The sequence below is a fragment of the Charadrius vociferus genome, unplaced genomic scaffold, assembly GCF_000708025.1.
Source record: "Charadrius vociferus isolate BGI_N301 unplaced genomic scaffold, ASM70802v2 scaffold579, whole genome shotgun sequence".
NCBI lineage: Eukaryota > Metazoa > Chordata > Aves > Charadriiformes > Charadriidae > Charadrius > Charadrius vociferus.
In genome coordinates this window covers 1,165,849-1,172,753 of record NW_009661367.1, presented here as the reverse complement: position 1 = coordinate 1,172,753, position 6,905 = coordinate 1,165,849, and positions in this window count along the sequence as shown.

Genomic DNA, 6,905 nt, shown 5'->3' with positions numbered 1-6,905 from the left:
TGGGCAAATTCACCAGGCGCCCCCAGCTCTTGTGTTACGAGAAGCAGGGGGTGATTGCTCATTAGTTGCCTTCCCATTTTCTGATTTCAGAGTCCCCGGCTTTGTCCCCGCTCCATCAACCTCCTCTCCACCGTCGGACGGTTTCGGCTCGGCTCTGCCGTGCAGCAAGTGCAGGAGCAGTTCATCCCCGTTGCTACGGTAACATCTGCATCCTTCCATCTCTCAAACATCACCCACCCTGTGTGCGCGGGGGGGTCCCCAAGCGGTCCCTGGGACCCTGCGGGGAGCGGGGGCTGTCCCTCCCCTCTTGCCGTGGAAGCTGAGGGGTTGTGGGGTTCTAACAGTGCTCCTCTGTGTGGAGGTTAGAGGGCCAGAGCTCAGCCCCTCTGAGCATCTCCCCGTCCTCCCTGTGCTGGGAGAAACCAGTCCCCAGTCGTCAGATCTCCAGTCCCCAAACCCAGTGCTGTCCTTGACCCCAGCATCCCTGTGGCAGGAGTCAGCCCTCGCACGCAGCAGCCATCCCCGGCATGGAGAGCGCCCAGCGTGGGGTGATGCCTGGCTCTGTTTGCCCTCACCTTGCTGACCTCCTCGGCCCCGTGGCCTTGAAACCAGCGGAGCTGTTGGAGCTGTACCGTTAGCCACGGGGGGCTGTGGTTCAGGTGCCCGTGCCGATGGAGCCCTGGGTGGGCCACGTCTGGGAGACGGGAGGTTGTGACTTGCTGCAGACTTCGTAGGCAGATGCCGATCAAAATCACACGCTGATCTCAGTGCCCCTGGCACCCCCAGGGTGATTTTCCTCTCAGAGAGGTCTTATCGCTGCCCACAGCTGTCTGCAGAGGGTGCTGCTGGCTGAGCCGCTGTCCCTTTCCACCCACACTTCTGCCATCCAGCTCCCAGCCTGCTGCTCTCAGGCTTCCTGCTTTGCCTCCAGCCCTCCCTTCCCTGTCTTCCCCCTTTTAAAAGTCCTGTTTGCTCAGAGCTTCCAACAGCTCTGTTACACTTATCTCTTCAAAATCCTTACTGTAGGGACTCACTGGTTTCTCCGTTTAGGTAGAGCGGAGGTGAAGGCAATGGTGGTTTGATCAGAAAAGACTCCCCAGCTCCAGCGCTCCATCGTGGGGAGCCCCAAGGGCTACCTCTTGCCTTCCAGTGGTTGTCCAGAGAAGGGCAACGGAGCTGGTGAGGGGTCTGGAGCACAAGTCTTACAAGGAGCGGCTGAAGGAACTGGGGTTGTTGGAGAAAAGGAGGCTGAGGGGAGACCTTCTCGCTCTCTACAACTCCCTGAAAGGAGGGGGTAGCGAGGGAGGGGATCGGTCTCCTCTCCCAAGCAACAGGCGACAGGACAAGAGGAAATGGCCTCAAGTTGCACCAGAGGAGGTTCAGGATGGATATTAGGAAAAATTTCTTCACTGAAAGGGTTGTCAAGCACTGGAACAGGCTGCCCAGGGCAGTGGTGGAGTCGCCATCCCTGGAGGCATTTAAAAGCCGGGCAGCCGTGGTGCTGAGGGACATGGTCTAGTGGTGGGTTTGGCAGTGTTGGGTCGATGATCTTAAAGGTCCCTTCCAAACTAGACAAATCTATAATTCTGTGATTCTATGACACACTGCTTGAAGAGGTGGAGGACCGTACACCTCGGCATACACTGGTGAGGTCTGTGTTTTCAGCCAAACCTGGAAGGAACGTTGAGCTGTGTCAGCACAATGCTCGTCATTCGAAACAGGCAACGCCTGGAGCAGAGGAGCATATAACTGGCTGCCCGCACCTTCCCCAGGGGAGCAGCTGAAGCCAGAGCCGTAGGGCAGGTGCCACCCAGGACTGGATGAATTACCAAAGCAGCCCAGGGCACCAGCACTGACATATAACCCACGTTTCCCCTCCCTGCAGCTCTGATCTCGGCGTGTAGAAGCAAGCAGACAGGATCTGGGCAGAGAGCTGCGCCTTTTCCTCACTCAAGAGGCTCCAAGGAGAGAAGAGCTGATACCTCCCAGGTTTGGCACACTGTACAGAGTGCTTCCAGACGCCCTGGGGCAGTGTCAGAACAGGCAGGTGACTTGACCGTAGCCCCGTGCAGACAAGACGGAGCACAGACAGCATGACAGGCAGGTGGGAGCGTTTCCGTTCAGCCCCATCACACGGCAGCACTGCCTGTGTTCGGCTTAGCAGGCAGCTCCCTTGCCTGCCCACATGCTCAAGCTTGGACCACAAATATAATATTAACAGTGTATGTTCACGGAACGCTAAATCACAGGAGCTTGCGGTGACCTGGAACAAGCTCTGTAAACTGCTGAGATGAATGTGCAGTTGAAAAGAAATAGCAGCTCCTGCGTGCCTCTCCTGAGACAGCTTCACCGCGTTTGTTTTATGCGCATGCCACATCATTATCATCCCCCACAGCTGCAATAGCCTGGTAGGAAACATAGCCTGAAAAGCAAAATGTTAGCTGCTGCCTGCTCTCTGCATGGGTTCCCAGCAGCAGCAGATACTGCCACTGCTTTGAGATGACTCCTGCACCAGAGTTGTCCTCCTGCCTGAAGCCATGGAGGAGGCAAAAGGGTCAAAGTTTCTTGTTCTGCACACAGCAGCATGTGGCCTGTTCCCCAGCGTCTCCCCCAGGCAGGGGACAGGGCTGGGTGTCCTCTCTTCTCCTGGAGAGAGGTAGAGTCAGTGGGACCTTGCCCTGGAGCAGACGCTGGCTGTGCAGGAGCCGGCGGCGCTGGAGCTGTGCAGACAGAGGAGCACCCCTCCTGAAGGAGAACCCTGTGACAGGTAGGGTGGTGGAAAGCACCGGGATCCCGTGTGGAACCAGCCCTCTCGTGTACGGTGAGAGGGTGTAGGACCCTCAGCAATCCCCAGGATACACGTGTGGACTTTGCGGACAGTGGGCTGGTGGGATCAGCTCCTCCCAGCTTGGCTCTGGAGAGCAGTGGGCAAAGCACGCAGGGCAGGGCCAGTGACACCTCCCTGCCTGCTCCTGCTGTCCCCATTGCCCTCCAGCAGTCCCCTCCGACTGATGGCTATGAAACTGCCACTCCACACAATTTGCTTTGTGTTTAAATCCCCCGGGGAGGCTGGCCAGGGCCCCTCTCCAGCTCAGCCAGTTTTGCCGTGCTGCTATACCTCATCAAGCAGCCCCACCACTTCATCCCAGCGATGTCCCTCGGTGTGACGAGTTTCATGTCCTCTGCGCAACCAAGGACCACTCTGGGCCTGTCTGCCTGGGGGCCACCGCAGAAACAGGGACTATTATGCCTGAAGCGGTGCTTGGGAAGCCCTGTCATCTTTTAGCTAACCTACATTCAGCCCTAAATTATCTGGCGAGGGAACCCGGGGATGCAGGTCATAGCCGATCCCGCACGTAGCAAGAGTGATTTCCCTCTGCCAGGAAATAAGCATTGAGAAAAGTGCTTATTTTCGACGTTGTTATTTTTAATGATGTTCCCAGGGCCCTGCTTGAGCCTTTCTGACAGGCTCTGGGGACCAGGGGAAGCGCAGACTCCTTCCCACCTGCTCACAATATGGACGAGGAACACGTCATCCCACTGACGGCAAGACACGGGAACGAGCGAACACAAGCCGGAGCTGCAGCCGGGCAGTGGTCAAGGGATCAGTCATCCCCACAGGTTGCCCCAGGGCTTGGTGTGACACCAGAGCTCCATGTTCCCAGTAGAGCATGATGCAAGGCTTGGCGCAGCAGAGCAACCAGCACAACTGGCTCCCGCGAGGGTCTCCTGAGGATGCGGCTCCTCACGCAGAACTCTGTGCCAGGGTGGTGGCAGCCCGCGAGGTCCTCGCATGCCTCCAGACACAGCCTGCTCCAGCTCAGCTGTGGAGCCCAGCGCAGGCGTTCGGAGCTTCAGAGCTTGTGGTGTGCAAAGGAGCAGGAGAAGATGCTTTCCAGCAAGTTGGAGAAGCAGTTTCTGCCCACCTTGTAGCTCTACTTTGGCTGCAGCCAGAGCAAGGACAGTGGCAGAAGGGACTGTCCCTACCAGGTTGGTGTACTGTAGCCTGCAGCAAGGAATCGTGTGCTTCTGCTCTTTCGCCATCATTTCACAACAAGTTTTAACTGGCATAATCCATCCCCCTCCCTGTGGTCCCTTCCCTTGTCCCACGCATGGCTGGATGGCAGCAAGAACGGGGAAATGATTTGGTCAAGCCCAAGCTGGGGTGGATGGTGGCCTTCCAAGCTGATCGTCCGAGCCTGCCTACTCCCATGCACTGAGCTTCACGTCCCTTGGCCGCAGCGGCAAGGGGTCCAGCGTCCAGAGAGTGGTTCTGATGGGGGGTGAAAGCCCCTGGGGCCAGGAAGGTCTTTGATGTTCAGCTGTTTAGTCACAAGGCCTTTCGTCTGAACGAACAGCAGGGGACAGTGACAGCATGCCTGGGCTGTACTCGCACTCAGGGTTCCTTGGACCTGCCCTGCCCACATAGTTTGGATTCTTGGGCACCTCCAGCTCAGGGCAATGATGCAGGCTGGTGGGTTTGGATGCAGCGAATTGTTTCAAGATGGATCTGAGGTTTTTCTACATCCTGGATGAGGCAGGATTGACGCAGGTTCAGTGATGTTTCATCCAGCTCCTAAATCGACCTGGTTTCCCTTTTGGCAGAAGTGCTGCCGCTGGCCCGGAGCGGTGTGAGAAGTTGCAGGACGAGTCAGGCTGCTCTGGACATGTGTCATCGCCCCATCCCCGCCTGCACGTCTGGGATGTCTCCAACTCCCCAAATCCAGGAGGGAGCTGCAGTGCTCCACAAGTCTTCCCTACTTGAGAGGAGGTTTGGATGCGACCTAATGCTCCACCCTTTCCATCCTCTCTCCCTGTATGTCCCAAGGACCCTTCTGTCCCTTTGGGCAAGCTGTGCACACAGGGGCACATCGGAATCCAGTGACACCAGGCAGTTGATCCCATCTCCACGGCAGTAAGGAAGCCCGAGTCTGCATTTCTTGGAGAGAAAAACATCTGCAGGGCAAGTGGCAGCCTTTCATGGGGGTCAGGGTTCACCCCTGAAGTCCCTGTCAGGAAAAGCAGCAGCTCTTCACAGAAACATCCCACTTAGGGCACGTGGCATCTGTAATCTTATGGCCCTGCTGTGCTTAAATCCCATGTCTGCTGATCACCCTGCAGCCAGGAAATCATGGATCTGCTGGATCTGGATCCAGTGGGATCACAAGATCCCATCCGCCAAATTAGAGCACGAGAAGGTGTTTCTGGACAGCTCTGTGCTTTCGCTGGAGGCTGAGAGACAGCCTGTCCCAGACCTGCAGTTAGAGCAAGCGGGCTCTAACCTGCAGCAGGCTGGATATCAACCAGCTTAGGGTTTGTGCCGGTGGCCGCAGCGGTTTTGACCCAAACCCAGACTTATCCTCACACCGAATCCTGGTATTGCCTTTGAATCGGTCCTTTGGATGTGTCGCTGTGGGTCGGAGGGGGCCCATGTGTCAGGCACTGCTTCCCCAGCCAGCCAATGAGCCGGATATGTCCAGCTTGACACCCCGGAGCTGACACAGCCCTGCTCCCGCCTTGTTCTCTGCAGCTCTGCCCTCCTCCTGCATCTCTGCCAGACCCGTGGTCCCGCTCGGTATGGGGAGGCAACAGACCTGGGAAAGCCTGGCCCCTCTGTGGGTCTCCTCTCATCCATCCTCACCGCATGTCCTTAAAAGTCTGGCCCTGGTAGTCCTACTGCATCTCCCATTACCAGACCCTAGTTTGCTTTGGGTAGGGAAATAATTAATAACCAGCGATGTGCTGGACCAGTGGGCAGAGTCCCCAGTGCTGGATATTTATTCATGGGCTCAGAAATAAAAGGAACTGCTCACGCAGGGAAATACTGCACAGTTCTGGGCTGGCTGAGACCTGGGATGAGGCTGCCTGGGGGTGTCACCGTCCCCGTGCCACTGCTTCATGTGTGCTCTTGCCCCCGAGGACAGAGCCAGCACCATGGCGAGCCCCGGCTGGCATTCGGCACTTTGCCAAGGTTCCTCCTGGAAACCAAAGCTGCCCTCCTCTCTCAGAGCGCGTCCCTCTTGCTGAGCGCGCAGCAGGGCGAGGGAAGGGCTGGTGCTCAGCCTTCAAGGGCCACCGTGTTCTTTGCAGATGTCGCTAATTCACAAGTAACCAACTAATTTGGCCCGTGTGACACCAGTGTTTATTCAGCTGGAGTTTATTTGCACTTTCATGGCCCCCTGAATGTAGAGTTCTACAAAGTAAGCGCTTAAGAGTACAGTTAGGGTAATTTCTTAGTTGCTGGTGTTCTGACATTTCAAATCCCCGTCAGACTCTACACTCTGCCTGATTTAATATTGCAACATGGTCTAAATTTCCATAACCCCAGCCTGCCTGAGGCGTGTGAACATGCCATGTCCTCGGAGGGTATTTCAGCGCACCGTGCCTGCCCCGCCGCGAGCTCTCCTTGCCAGGGCCCCAGGGGAACAGCTCCGTGTCACAGCCGGTGGGTACCATGGATGGCTCAGCCATGGAATCCCTCATCCTCCTGACACCTCCGTCTGTCCGTCCGGTGGGCAGCTGGTGGGCCCTTCCCCACGCCAAGCGGCACAACCCTCAGGGCTCCTGGGCACCCCCTCACTGACACACTGCCCCTACTTCATTTTAGCTCTTTTACGACTGACCCAGCCCCGAGAGACTTGATCCCGGGGGGTATAAAGTTTATTGTCCAACTTATTTTTAGGACTCTCTGGAATGCATTGCCAGCAGGCCCAGAGAGAACGCTGCTGTGAGCACACACCGCGCGGGATGCCTCTTCTCTGCTACACAGCTGTTAGAAAAGCAGAGTAGGAGCTTTCCCTCCCCAGAGGCGCGGACTTCCTCCCCCGGCCTCCACTCCCCGCCGCTCTCCTCTCCAGACCCGCGGCCTCCGCCGACAAGATGGCGGGTCACCTCCCCCCCCCGCT